This window comes from Myotis davidii, unplaced genomic scaffold, assembly GCF_000327345.1.
Source record: "Myotis davidii unplaced genomic scaffold, ASM32734v1 scaffold172, whole genome shotgun sequence".
Classification (NCBI taxonomy): Eukaryota; Metazoa; Chordata; class Mammalia; order Chiroptera; family Vespertilionidae; genus Myotis; species Myotis davidii.
In genome coordinates, this window is record NW_006284343.1 from 2,682,932 (window position 1) to 2,697,446 (window position 14,515).

Here is a 14,515-nt window from a genome sequence, read left to right on the forward strand (position 1 = left end):
GGGCCCACGCCCCCCCCGGGCCCCCCCCCCCTCCGCCCCGCCCCCCCCGCGCGGGCGCCGCCGCAGCCAATGGCCTTGGGGAACCTCAGCGCAGCCGCTCGGCCTCCGCGGTTCAAATCTGCGAGCCTGAGACTTTCCGAGCTCGAGTGGGGCGGCCCGGGCGGGGACCTGGGCCGTGGGAGAGAGGGGATCGGGGGCCCCCCGCTTCGCTGCGCTCCCGGACCCAGTACCACCTGGGGCGCGACTCTCCCCGGGGGGGCTCAACGTGGAACTCCCGAGGCTCGTCCCTTTCGGAGCAGCGACCAGACACCCCCAACCCCGCCTGCTCGCCCCTGGGCCCAGGACAGACCGGAGATGGGAGCCCGAGGCGCCGTCTGGGTCCCGGATTCCATCCCAGACCCTGGAAGCCGGAGGGGCCGGAGGACCCGGCCTGGGGCCGGGGGTGAGGAGGCTGTCGGCAGGTGGCCGGTCTTTGATCTTCCTGCCTGTCCGACTGCCCTTTGCCTGATTGTCTGGGGAGGCCAAGTTCTCCCAATGAAACTTTCTTAAATAGATTTACTATTGATTTCAGAGAGGAAGGAAGAGGAGAGAGAAGCATGGATAGGCTGCCTCCTGCACGCCCCCTACTGGGGATTGAGCCTACAACCCGGGCATGTGCCCGTGACCGGGGATCCTTCCGTGACCTCCTGGTTCATAGGTCGATGCTCTACCACTGAGCCACACCTCCGGGCCTCCACGTGAAACTTAAGGGGATGAATTCCTGAGTCCCAGGGTCCGCATCGTATGAAAAGCAGGCCTTGGGTTTGGTTCTTTTTAGAGAAATAGTCTCCATTTGTAAAGGACACCCACCACCCGAGGCCCATGGTGGACTATTGCCCAGGAGAGAGGGCACAGCACGTCAAGGCTCCCTTGCAGTTAGCCGCTCCCAACTGGGGTTTCAAGGGAGGGGGTGGAGGTAGTGCAGGCTTCGGGCTCCCTCCTACCCGCGTGGCCTTGGATGGGACCCTCAGTGGGCCCCTTCCCTTCTTCGCTGCTAGTTGTCAACCCTCCCCCACTCAGCCCGACCGTCCCCCTCCCCCATTCCCTGGTCCCAGGTCCCTTAGAAACTCAAGTCTTATCTGTCCCAAGAAAACTCCCAGGTCCCGGTTTGGTTCGGAGGCACATCTGCCCTTCTCTTTCCCCACATTTAAAACAAAGTGTTTTGTCCTTAGGGCTCGCTAAGGTAATCTGTTCTTTCCACAGGTGTCGGAGTTGGCCCTCCCGGTTAGATTACCTGTCAATTGAGCAGATTCCCCAGAACCAAGGCCTGGGCGCTCCCTGGGATCCTTCCGCCCTTCCTGGAACTGAGCTCCTGCCTCTGAGGCCCCTTCCACCAACATTGAGCGTTCGTTGCGGTTTGCCTGTGGTTGTAGGAACCCGGATCCTGCCCTCAGGAGGCCCACAGTGGGCACAGGCTGCCCAGAGAAGGAGCTCGGATGCTTCTAGAAGCTGCTCCTCCCTGCACTGCTAGGACGCCGGTGGGAGGCTTGACTGGTAGAAAAGTGCATTTTCTCTGGGATTTGGGACCCCAGGCCTGTGAATTTTGGGAACCTCCTAGGTATCCACTGAGGCGAAGTTGTAGACTAGAGCTCTCTATCTGTAAGCAGGGGAAATTAACAGCAACAACAACAAAGCCTGCCGCTTGCATAACACCCACCTTGAACTTTCTGGCAAGCTCTAAGCCCCTGACTCCGGACAGGGATTTCAGTTCTCAACTGCAGCTTTGGTGTCATCTGACCTCTGAAGCCCTTAGGCCTGGGCACACGTCTCTGCCTGCCCCAGGTGCCCGGCCAGCCCTTGAACTTGGGCACACGTGATCCTTACAACCCCAGGGGCCTCCTGCCTCCCAGCGTGTGTTAGCTCGGGGTTCTGGGCACTGGAGCTCGAATGGTTTTGCCCAGCCCCACCAGGATCCGTTCCAGGGGGTCATCCTATTTCCTTGTAGAAAAGCCGGAGGCCCCACTCGCTCTAGCCTGGCGCTTGCCATATTGCCTGACTCTTGGCAGGACATTTCATTGTCTGGAATGAGCTAATCTCTCAGGCCCCTCCCACACAAATGCTCTGTGACTTCCCATCTCTATCGGAGTCCCCCGCCCCCAACCTTCCCCCCTCCCCCCAGGTCGTCAGACATGGTCCCTCCTGGATGGACACCTCAGGGTGTCCCTAGGGCCTGCTGTTGGCATAGTTTGGAGTGGAGCCCCCGTGAGCTGAGGCCCTGCCCACCCTGGACCTTTCACAGCCACCCGCTGGGCAGAGGCCCTTTCACTCCTCGGTTCCCTGTTCCTGGGAAGCCCCTGGAGCCCCTTCGTGGGCAGGGCCACCTCTGCCGAGCAGCCTGGGAAAACCCCCAGGATCCCCGACCTGGGGGTCAGGACAGGGCCCCCACCACCCAGGCTCCCAGCCATGAGCCCTCCTGTGAGGGGGTTAACGTGCATCAGGGCTCTGGGGCGGCCAGTGCACCCCAAGAGTAAAACAGCCCGTCACCCCACGGCTCCTTGGAGTCAGGACGGTGTGGTGTCCGATTGCTGTTTTGTTTTTTTAAAAAATATATTTTTATTGATTTTAGAGAGGAAGGGAGAGGGGGAGAGAGAGACAGAGGGAGAGAGAAACATCAGTTGGCTGCCTCCTGCTCGCCCCCTGCTGGGGATCGAGCCCACAACCCAGGCATGTTTGAGCTCTAGGTGCATGGGATGATGCTCAACCCAGTCACACAGGCCAGGGCTGGTTGGTGTTTGAATTTCCATGTGGACTGGAGTCTCCATGTAGAATGTCGGCTGGATGGATGAACGAGCCGTGTCCTGAGCCCCAGAGCCCTCCCTTCTCCCGCCTAACCCTAGCCCCAGACCAGGGGTGGGCAAACTTTTTGACTCGAGGGCCACAACACTGAACACTGAGCGGGGACATACCCCGAAGGTGGGAGATGACACCCAATGTCCTCTTTATCCGGGAGGGAGAACAAGATGGGGGAGAACCATGTAACCGGAGCTCTGGGCTCCGCAGCCAAATAGTGTGAACTTCAGCAAAGGCGGGGAGTCTTGGAAGCGGGGACCCCGGAAGGAATGTTGTGTGTGGTCCCCAGACGTCTCCAGCCCAGAGCTTCACCCACCAGTGCCCCCGCGACAGGTGGAAGAGCCGAACCTGGCCCCTCAGCGGACGTCTCCTCTTGGTGCTCCAAGGGCCGGAAGATCGGGACAAGGACACAGGCCCTGGGTCAGACGGTCCTGGGCTCGAATCCCGGCCTCCCTCTAGGACCCGAGAGCAGTCACCTGAGCTCCGTGGGGCTGGGTTTTCTCATCTGTAGACGGGGACCATGTGGGTGCCCACCTCATGGAGTTGGCGTGAGGTTGTTAGATAATGCAGGTCAGAGGTCAGCATAAAGCTGGGACCCCGTGGGGGCTCTACATGGCCGCCAGCCTGTCTCCAAATTAAGGGCCCAAGGGTGACCTTCTGGAACCATGTTTTTGCTGGGCATCTTCGGGCACAGAGTGGGCCCGCCCTGCAGTGTTTCCTAGAATTGAGCTAAGAGGAAAAAAATGAGCCCGTTATCTGCAGGCACAGTCCCGGTCCTGATACAGGAGTCTGCCAGGCCCCCCGGGCTTTCCAGGACTTTCTGTCATCCTCTCCGCTGGAGGGCAGCCTCCTGGGCCCCCAGGGAGAAGGTGAGACCAGGGACTGGGGTGAGGGGAGGGTGAGGAAAGGGGGTTTGTCTGTGCCCAGAGAAGGCTCCTCTTCTCACCGAGAGGCCAGCTTGCAGGCACGTGTGGCCTCAGTAAGCCCGGAGGAGGTTGGTCACTGTGGCTCGTTGAGTACTTCACCGTAGGCTCGGATGCCGCATCTCACTCCCATTTTTTCAGATTAAACACAGGAAAGGCTAAATAACTTGCCCGAGGTGGCACAGCTAAATCCAGTTCCTAGACTGAAAAATGCTAAGCAGGCAGGCCCAGAGCCTGCAGTTTTAGCCACAAAACCACCAGACGGCAGGAAAGGAAGCAGATTCTGGCTGCAGTGTGAGTGATCTCGCTACATGAGTGATCACGCCAACAACATGAGGTGGGTACCCTCGTGGCCCCCATTTTCAGATGAGAAAACCCCAGGGTGGGCAAGGGGAGGTCGCTAGAGGAGACGGGCACCGTCTTACCGAGCAGACAGATGCCTACCTGCCTGGGAAGGTCCTACATTGTGTCCCTGAGACCCCACACGCCCGCTTCAAGGTGGTTCTTATAAGTCCACAGCCGTGTCCCCCTCTGTTCTCATCACCCACCTCCCCAGCCCACATCCACACCAAAGACCCCCATTGCATTCCTTCCTGTAGCTCAGCACATGGCCCAGGGCGGGAGAGGATGGTGACTGGACCTGAAGGCATCACTCAGCATCCTGTCCGTCCCAATGTGATGTGACGCATCGCCCAGATGTTCCCAGCACTTAAAGAAACCGTGCCTCCCGTCAGTGGGTTCTTGTGCCTGTGCGTTTTGTGAGGAGGCTCCCACGGTGTGCCCAAGGCCTTCCCTCCCTTTGCACGCCCCCCCCCCCCAATCCCAGACCCTTGGGTTGAGCATCTGATGTTGTGTACTTCTGCCTGACTCGGGGGTCTCCCTACAGTTTCCCGGCCCCCTGGGCACACCGTGGGAGCCTCCTCACAAGGAAGGGCTTTGCAGGGCAGCCGCCTTGCCCGCCCCCCCGCCCCCGACTGGACACTTCTGCTCCCACATTCAAGCCTACAGGATGGAGTCTTGAGTCAATGGCTGTCACGAATGGAGAAGGGCCTGGCATCTCTGTGTCCCTTCTGACCGTGGAGAGAATGGAGAAGAGGTGCAGATACACGTGCTTGCGGGCGGGGTGTCATTGTCAAAGCTCATCACGGTGGCCACAGAGTTTTCTCTTCTCCAGAGTGGTCGGTATCCGGTTGGCCTGCGTGTGTATGCATGTGTATATGCATGTGTGTGCGTGTGTATGTGTGTGCCCTTCCTCTGCCCCTGCGGAAGCCTTTGAGTCATAACAATAACTCATCTAGCCCATTGTCAAGGCTAATTTACACTTCCCCAGCTTGATGCTTGATGCCTCCCGGACTGACGCTAGCTTTCTCCTCTCCCCAAGCCCGCTGTCCCCTCCCCGAGCTGGATGCCCTCCAGGAAGCAGTTGTGGTTGAAGGCAAAGACATGTCAGGTCAGCTAACAATGACGAGCCTGTGTCAGGCAGCAGGCTGCCCTGGGCCCAGGCCCCTGCTCCAGGTCAGAGGCGTTTCTGAGAAGTGAAGTCCAGGCTCCAGGCTGTGAGCGGTCTCAGCTGAGAAGACTTAAAGGCGGGCTGTGGGGTGGGGGTGACTCAGTGGCCGGGGGCTGGAGTCACCTGGGCAACCTCCACTCCCAGGTCTGGAGGTTGACGCTGGCCGTCAGCGGGACGCTCAGCTGGGCGGCAGCCAGCACACCTGTGTGTGGCTTCTCCACGTGGAACAGCGTGGATTTCTGCTCGAGGCGGCAGCCACGTGCCGAGATCAAGTGCCCAGGAGACCCGGCAGAAAGGCTAGGGCTGCCACGATGAAGTACCACCAGCGGAGTGAGTTAACAGTTACAGTTCAGGAGCTAGAACAGGGGTGGGCAAACTTTTTGACTCGAGGGCCACAATGGGTTCTTAAACTGGACCGGAGGGCCGGAACAAAAGCATGGTGAGGGCCGGCATCCCGTGAAAAGCAAGAATAATGGGTCACACATGCCAGGTGGCGGGCTCAGTCCCCAGTGTGGGGTGTGCAGGAGGCTCTCTCATCACTGACATTTCTCTCTCTCCCTCCCTCTTCCTTCCTCTCTGAAATCAATAAAAATATATTTTAAAATAAAAAGGTCCAAATCAAGCTGACGGCAGGTTGGACCCTGCTGGGGGTTGTGAGGGAGCCTCTTTTCCATGCCGCCCTCTCGCTCCCGGTGGCGCGCCCTGATGCGCTGTCTTTACGTGGCCTTCTCCCTGCCTTCAGCCCTCTTTCCCCGCGTATCTGTTTCTGTGTCCAAATTTCCCCTTTGGTAAGGATCAGAGCCAAATGACCTCATCTTGACTCAATCACCAGCAAGACTATTTTTAAATAAGGTCCCATTCACAGATGCTGGGAGTTAGGAAGTCATCTGGGTTTGTTTTTTATTTTAACCCTCACGCAGACATTTTTCCAATGATTTTTAGAGAGAGTGGGATGGAGGGGGAGAGACAGAGAGAAACATCCATGTGAGAGAGACACATGGATTGGTTGCCTGTAACCGAGGCACATGCCTTTGATCGGAATCAAACCCGCGGCCCTTCAGCTTGAGGGCTGACGCTCTATCCACTGGGCCAAACGGGCCAGGGCAGGATGTCCACATCTTTTGTGAGGACACCATTCAACCCATAACCATGACGCAGCCTAGAAAGTCCCGTAGCATCAGTGTGCTGTGGTCACAGGCCCCTCCCCACCGGTTCAAGGGGGAGGGAACATGGCCCCTCTTTCGATGGGAGAAGAACACATGAGAGGGAGGGGCTGCTGCAATCGCTGTTGCAAGATACAATCTGCCGCAACAGTGCTTTATATATATGTGTGTGTGTACGTGTGTGTGTACATGTGTGTGTACACAGACACACATGCTCACAGGGGGTGGCCAAAAGTAGGTCCACAGTTGCACTGTGACATTCTTTTGGGCTAAGAAAGCTATTGTAATGATCATAACCTGCGTGTCTACTTCCATATGAACAACTGTAGCCTACTTTTGCCCACCCCCATATATATATGTATATATAATATAAAATATAAAAATATATATTATAGTTGCTAATACGTAAGCATAAGGGGGTTTACATAAAATTTGGGATTCTGGCTCCCGAAGAATCCGAGGAGCCGGGCAGCGTGGCTCTGGGTTCCGGGTGCGGCGGACAGTGAGAGCCGCCCCTTTCGGGAGCCGTGGGTTCGGTGACCCATTTCCTGCGTCTCCTCTTCTGGGGTCCAGCGTCAGCTGCCACCTGGTCACCTGTGGTTTCCCTTCCCTCACCCACTTCTCTCCTGTCTGTCCTCGTTGCTGTCCCCAGGGCGGGGGGCGGGGGGCTGAGGGTTCTCCCCAGCCCTGTCCGGGCAGGACCCCGGAACTCCCCTGAGGGTAGTCCTGGTGTCAGGACTGGAACAGCCCCGCCCCCACCCCAGGGCCACAGAAGGCACCTCTGATTCACCGGCCGGCTGGCGTGTGCAGGGCTGGTCGGGGCAGGAGGCCGGGCAGGCACAGGCAGCTGATTGCAGAGGGAGGGCGAGGCGGGGGCGGAGGTGAGCTGGAAACTGCAAACAGATGTGCGCAGATCCGCCCTTGGGGGGGGCCGTCCCCCACTCCCTGCCCTGTCTGCCCCGCCCCCACGGATCTCCTTCCAAGAAATGACGTGGGGACTCCCTCCGAGGTGGCTTCCCTGACTCCCTGCCATTCCCATCCGTCCGACTCCCCCAGAGCCTTCCCTGACCTTCCCCGCTACCGGCCAAATCCCTTCACAGCACAGCCTCCCGTAAACAATGCCGGGTCTCAAACACAGTCCCGTCACCCAGGGGCCTCAATCTTCTCCTCAGAAGAGACAGTGGAACACACCGGGGCCAGGACAAGAGTCAGGGAGGGCGTTCCAGGGCCCTCCACCCCGAGGAGTGCCGGGCTCTCTCCAGGCTGGGACACACGGCGTTTGGGTGGGTCCCGGGCACTGTCACCACCACAGGTTCCTCTGGCCTGTGTGCCCCCTCCCACCTTCAGAAGAGTGAGTTCATTTATGAGCCTTTGTGCACACACACAGGTGTCCTGGGTGGTGTGTGGGTGTCCTCCATCCAGCGCTGGGCTGCGGGGCCCCAGTAGGTGTGGGGGGACCTAGAGAAGCCTGCCCGGCCTCCCCACGGGCCGGGTACGGTGCCAAGCCCGGAACGCGGGCAGGTCTGGCCTCCACCCACATGCGGGCTGCCTGCACCCCCTGCTCCCAGTCACTCTCCGGACCCCGTGCTTACCCAGCGACAGCTGCAGAGGGAGAGGCCTGGGGTCCCGCCCCCAGCACCTGCGATGAATACTTTGCAGGTGGATGGTGGGTGGGGGTTTCTGACCTTGGGGAAGGATTGTTTGGCTCCTAGTGAGAGGTGGAAACCATTTAGGAAGGGGGAGGTGGGGGAGGAGCAGGAAAACAAGCATCCCGTGGTTGCCAATTTCATCCAGGGCTGGCTGGCACTTCGCTACTGAATCGAAGACTGCTGGGAAGCAGCGGGCAGGAGGCCCGAGGTCCGGGAGGGCCAGGGCCTGGGGTCCCGCCAGCCTCTGCCAGTCTATGAACCCCCAGAGAGAAGAGATGCACAGCGGAGCTCCAAGCAGAACTGAGCCCTCTTTCCCCAGAGCTGCCACACACATCACTGTGCACGGGGTGGCTGAACCCAGCAACGCGTTCTCTCACAGTTGGCGGCTGGAAGGCCACACTCCCGGTGTTGGCAGGGCCGGTTCCCTCAGGAGGCTCTGGGGGAGGGTCCTTGTCCCCCCAGCTTCCTGCAGCTCGGCAGTCCTGCCGGCCCCTGGCGGGGAGCTGCATGGAGCCAGTCTCTCTCTTCCTTTTCACACGGTCTTGTTCGCTCTGTGCGCCTCTCTGCGTCCTCGCCTCTTCTCATAAAGACAGGCCATCGGACTGGGGGCCACCCTAACCTAGTGTGATCGCTCGTTAACTAGTTACACCCGCAAAGGCCCTGCTTCCAAATAAGGCCCCGTTCTGAGGTTCCAGGTGCATGAGAATGGGGGGGCGGTGAGGGACGGGCAGGGAGACACAACACTTCGACAGTACCCTCGACTACCTTATCTGGGGGTCCCCCTGGCACCCCATAGAGGTCCCAGCAAGTATCAGCTTGACCGGAAGCCACTTTAGACCAGGGGTCCTCAAACTCTGCTCGTGTTTGGGTGGCCCACGCACTCAGAACAATTTTCACATTTTAAACCGACGCGGACAGAGCAGACCAGAATGAAATGTCATTGCAGGTGAAAGTTATAGAAAACTCTCATCTCAGGGTCTGTTAAGTACAACAGCCACATGCTTTCACTGCTGTGTCTTTCTTTGGCTGCTTCCTGGAAGCCTGAATTGTTTACTCCCTGGCCCTTCAGGGAGAAGTTTGCCCAACCGAGAGGACATCATTGTCCTCAAACAATGTTTCCTGCTTGGCTGCCCAGAGCACGCAGGCTTCCCCCGGGGCCGGGTCCCCTCTTCGGGGTGAGCAGCGTCTGACCTTTGGGGGAAGGTTGCCAGCCAAGCTGGGGGCCAATCCTGGCTCTGGCACTTACCTGGCGGTGCTGGCAGGTGACCTTATCTGTGACACGGGGGAGAGGGGAGAGTCCTGCTTGTGGGCCTGTGTGGGGATTGCCTCAGCTGTAGAGAAGGCCGTCAGCAGGACACAGGTCGGCCGTTGTCCTGCTGCCCCGTGGCTCTGTTTGCGGCAGGGGTTGCAGGCCACAGAAAGTCAGACATTTGGAATTCTCTCCTATGCCCGAGTGTAATTCCATTCTTTATCCACACGGAGAAGAGAGAGACAGAGACGTGCACTTCGCCTGCCTGGGGGTAGGAAGAGTAGGAACTTTCCATAGGGGTAGGAAAAACCACACCTGAAGGCACAGGACAGCGCCGCTGTGGGCCCACTGGTGCCCATGTGACCCTCCCGTCCACGCCCCACCTTGCTCTGCGGCCTGTGGGGACCGTGTTCCTGTGACCTCTGGCTTCTGGACGAGCCTGGACCACAGGAAGCCCAGGGAGGAGGCTGGAGGACGGAAGGACAGGCAGGTCTAGGTGGGGACCTGGGGGTTCTCCAGCTCCCACTGGGCCTGTGTCTCCGTCCAGCCTTGTCTGTCCGCAGGTTCCAGTCACCTGTCCCTCCGCCAGCCGCGTCAGGCCCCAGGGGCACTGGCACCTGGGTTTCTGACCCTGGTCCTGCCTTCCTCCTGGTTTGAAGCTCTCCGCAGTGATGTGAATGTGAGCAGGGTTGCTCCTAGCGTGACTGACACGATCTGGAAGGCCAGTCACTCCCACCACCCCCTCTGAGGCCCCCACATTTCTAAGATTCAGATGTTTTCTTTGGAGACATTTCCAGAGGCAGGCGGAGCCCGTGGGGTAGGGACTGGGAATCGGGACTCATTAGCCAGCGTCGTGCCCACAGCCAGAAGGTCCTGGATGAGCCCAGTGTCCTTTTATCCACGAACAATAGCGATAATCCCGTACACATGCAGCGTGCTGTACGGCTTACAAATGACGTTCACACGTCATCGCCCTGCTCATGCCCATTTTCTGGAGGAGGAAACTGAGGTCTGAAAGTTTTGCATGAACCCCCACCTCTTGGTGTAGAGTTGGGATTTGAGCCACGTGACCGATTTAACAAATGAAAACAGAGGCTGCTTGGCTCAATGCGAATTTCAGCTACGCAACAACGTTTTTGGGTAAACACGTTCCATGCAAAATTTGGTTTTATCCGGCAACCCTACCTCGAACCCAGGTTCCAAACGCTTCAAGACCATGTTGCTGCAGGCAGGTGGAGCCGAGGGGGGCTGCAGCCAGCCCAGCTGCCCACCACCCTGCAGCCCATCTTCCTGAGCCGCGCGTTCAGAGCCTGGAAGTCCTGTGCCCGAGAGGTCATTTCCCAACGCTTCATTCCATGAGTCTGATGTTGAAAAAGGCAGAAATTGCTCCCATTCCACAGATGAGGTAGCGGAGGAGGAACCCAAGTTCAAGTTCAAGCTGGGCTTTGTAGGAACCCGTGTCTGCTAACTCCATGCTCTCTTATACCCAGAGTGCTTTTCCCATTGAGTGACACTGGGAGCTAGTGGGGGGTTGGGTTCCAAATTATGTGCAATGTAAATATTATGTGTGGTCATAATTACCCTGGAAAACCTATTAATCGCCTTGAAAATTGATCATCCAGGGCAGAATGCACTGCGTGTACTGTGATAGATACAGGAGGAGGTCTCTCCTCTGACCTGCCTTAACCAACCAGCTGTAGGAAACGATGCCCTACGTTCGTTTGCAAACAATGAAGATGCCCACAGTCCCCGAAAGCTGAACTCTGAGCTGGATGTTTACAGATTCAGTTTCTACTGTTCCCAACCTTGTTTACGCCGCCGTCCATTCTCTAGTAATTACGTAACGTAATTAATTCTGATGTCAGCGGCCAAGCTTAGCGAGCACAAGGAGAATGAGGACTTCTTTGAAAATGACACTGGTTGGTTTGGGAAAGGAATAAGCTGCAAAAATACAGGAGTGTGTTGAGTTGGAAATGGACAGGAGCTGTAACATTCTAGGGCAAGATAGTAAGAGCTGGACTCTGCTCTGACATCGCCCGTGCCTTCTACTTCGCTAAATGCGGAGACTCCGTGTTCCCGCCCGTCTCCCCAGTTTCACGGCAGGAGTCCGCCCTGTGACCCCACTTCCCTCGCCGAGCCGAGGAGAGTTGTTGAGTTTTCAGTAGGTTCGGCTTTTCACGTGTTGGGACCGAGCAGCCACTGCCAAGCTCTGTCTACACAGAACTGGAAACTGCAGTCTTCCATTCATCATTTCTATACATATTTTTGCTTTACTTTAAAGAGATAGAAACTGAATTCACTGTTGATGCCTTAGAGAGGTGGTTTATGTAAGAAAGGTACATATTGAGCCCATTCTCAAACAGAAAAAAAAAAGAAAAATGCTATGGCTCCACATGAACAGATTGGTGAATTAATCTACATTTGTGAATCTAAGTAAAAGTAAAGTGTGCCTATGTATATGTTTAAAACTCCCTGCTTTAGTTATGTTTTGATTATACAGAGGCCTTATGAATGTGCATTATACAGTAATGTAGACTATCCCATATAATAAAAGGCTAATATGCAAATCAGCCGAATGGCAGAATGATTGGTTGCTATGATGTGCACTGACCACCAGGGGGCAGACGCTCAACGCAGAAGGTCAGTGCGCCAGAAGCTGGGCTCACAGTTGGCAAGTGCAGCGGTGGTGGCAGGAGCCTCTCCTGCCTCCGCAGCAGCACTAAGGATGTCCGACTGCTGGCTTAGGCCCGCTCCCTTGCCCCCCCCGCCCCCCGGGGAATGGGTCAAAGCTATCAGTTGGGCATCCCCCAAGGGCTCCCAGACTGCGAGAGGGCGCAGGTTGGGCTGAGGGACCCCCCTCCCCCGCAGTGCACGAATTTTGTGCACTGGGCCTCTGGTGTAAAATAGGTGGCACTACATGTACTGTTAACACGTTAAGCGCCCAGCCTGTTTTGTCTTCTGGACAGAAAGTATAGTGTCAGTCAGTCACCGGTGACTGACTGGGCGCCTAACATGTTAAAATCATGTTTCCTTCACTCTCTTTTATTGGGATCCATCTGACTTAAGGTATGGGGGGTAAGTGTGGTATAATGTAGCACCACTGTACTCATGAAGCCAGTGAGTCAAGCCTTAACTCTAAACCTGGGTGGATTAGGTAGGTTAGAGCCACCAAGCCGTTCTCACTGCCTCGAGACCCCCAGGGCCTGGGAAGCTGGCTTTGTAGAAATTACAATGAAGATGGGCGAGGAAGTCACCTTCGCGCATCAGAGAGGCAGCAGGGATGTCTGAGAGCCGGGCTGCGGTAGCACAAACCCTGGCTTTTCCCAGTTCTCCGGGGCAAGCCACGTAAGGTCTCCCCGCCCCAGCCTCCCTCCGAGGGGGGTGCCACGAGGATTCTGAGTGACTCAACGGGCAGTCATTAGGACAGCGCCTGGCACGGGCGAACGCCACACACGGGCTAGTGACTGCCTTTACAGTTCTTAGTCATCATTACCATTTATTTTTGCCTCTAATTTGGCATAATCTGAGCGGCCCTTATGCTAAAAGTGTAAAATAAATAACATAGTACATTCCACTTAAAGTCACGGATGCCCACTCCCGTATGAATTAAGAAAGTAAGTTGGACTCTTGATTCTTTTCATAAAAGCCCAGAGGTGGGTGTTTGGGGAGCAGATTGCTTGAGTATCATATGTGGGGGCGGGGGGTAGGTGTCCCCATTTACCTTCCAGGGAGGAGAAAAAGGAACGTTCAAAACTCCAAAAAAAAAAGTTTATTTATAAAATACTGACAAGTTTGACAGGACATGGGACTTCTCATGGTAGATATCTCAAATCAATTGCTTCCTTACCTCTCCTTTAAAAAATAAACCTAACAAGCTATATGACATATAGATATATATTTTTTTTCTTACACATAGACACCTGCCATAATGAGTACTCTCCCCATCATTTTTCATTATATCTTTGAAATAAAAAAAATAAAGATTTGTGTTGGTTTTTGGAGTCTATCTGTGTAACGAAAGGTAACACGTTGAAATGCTTTTGGTTATTCTCACGGAAACCAATGGGGGGGCGGGGCGTAGTGGTCCCCAGAGGGCACCTGTGCTCAGGGTGGTGTCAGGGTTGCACTGGGCAGGACCACACAGAGGCACTGGGGAGCCAGCGGCTGCTGCCCAGGTGGTGCCCCACCCTGCCCTTCCCCCAGGGTGGGCACCTTTTGATGTGCATGGTGGGAAGGTGAGGGAGGCCCCTGCCCAGGGTGGGCTAAGGGGCGGCTCTGGCACCTTTAAAAGCCCTGCCCAGGGAGGTGTGGGCAGACGGAAGGCCTCCGGGCAGCGTTCCCTCTGAATCTGGCAGTGTTGGGGGCAGGACGGGCAGCCTGCGTTTGCAAACTCCCTGGAGCCCCGGGAGGAACTCAGAGCAGCTTTTTGGTTTGTCTTGGCAGTCGGGGTGCAGAGCTGATGTGAACACGGAGGCACGCCAGGAGGGGGAAGGGCAGGGCGGCCCTGGGTGCCATGTGTGGGCTGCTGGGTGCCACACCGGGTTTCCTGGGGTGACGGCCAGGCAGAGTCACAGGTGCCAGGTGTCCTGGCGTGAACCTGCCGCAGGTGGAGTCACAGACAAGGGCCTGGCATCCCCGGCGAACCACAGGCCGGGAGGCTCCCTGTTCCCCAGGGCAGTGCAGCCAGGTGTCGGGACGGGGGCGGGAGCCTCCTCTGCCCCAGCTGATATGTAAACAAGGGCAAAGGGATGTCTGCTCAGGAGCCTGGAGTCCCAGGTTTGGCCAGGGTGGTGGAGGCCACATTTCTGATGGGCGGGGGCGGGGGAGAGGAGAAGGGGGGGCTTTCACCTGGGTCCAGCCTGCCTTCATGGGGTCACCTAGGGGCCTTGGTCTGCACCAACCATGTCAAATTCGCGGCCAAGGCCCGAGGCCTGCTGGCTTTGAGTTTGACATGTCTGGCTCTGCACAGTGTCCTGTCCTCTCAGACGACGGGTCCCGAGTTGGGGTGACTCAGGCTGCCTGTGCCTCACAGCGGAGACAACTTAAGAGGCTCTTGCAAGACCTCCTTGCTAACACACACACGGTATGGGGTCCATGAAAGCCCACAAATGAATGAGAGCAAGCCCTACCAAGCGTCAGCAGACGGGCGAATGAGCCTTAGAATGATGCTCTCTATGTCCATCATGCAGTTG

At 57.0% G+C, this 14,515-nt stretch overlaps 1 long non-coding RNA gene across 1 annotated transcript; it reads left to right on the top strand.

Moving 5' to 3' along the window:
- Positions 1–212: 212 nt before the first annotated feature.
- Positions 213–5,670, top strand: LOC107184721. Its single transcript, XR_001515619.1, has 4 exons — positions 213–442; positions 1,243–1,638; positions 3,894–4,089; positions 4,639–5,670. It is a non-coding gene; the product is annotated as an uncharacterized LOC107184721 (long non-coding RNA).
- Positions 5,671–14,515: the final 8,845 nt, after the last annotated feature.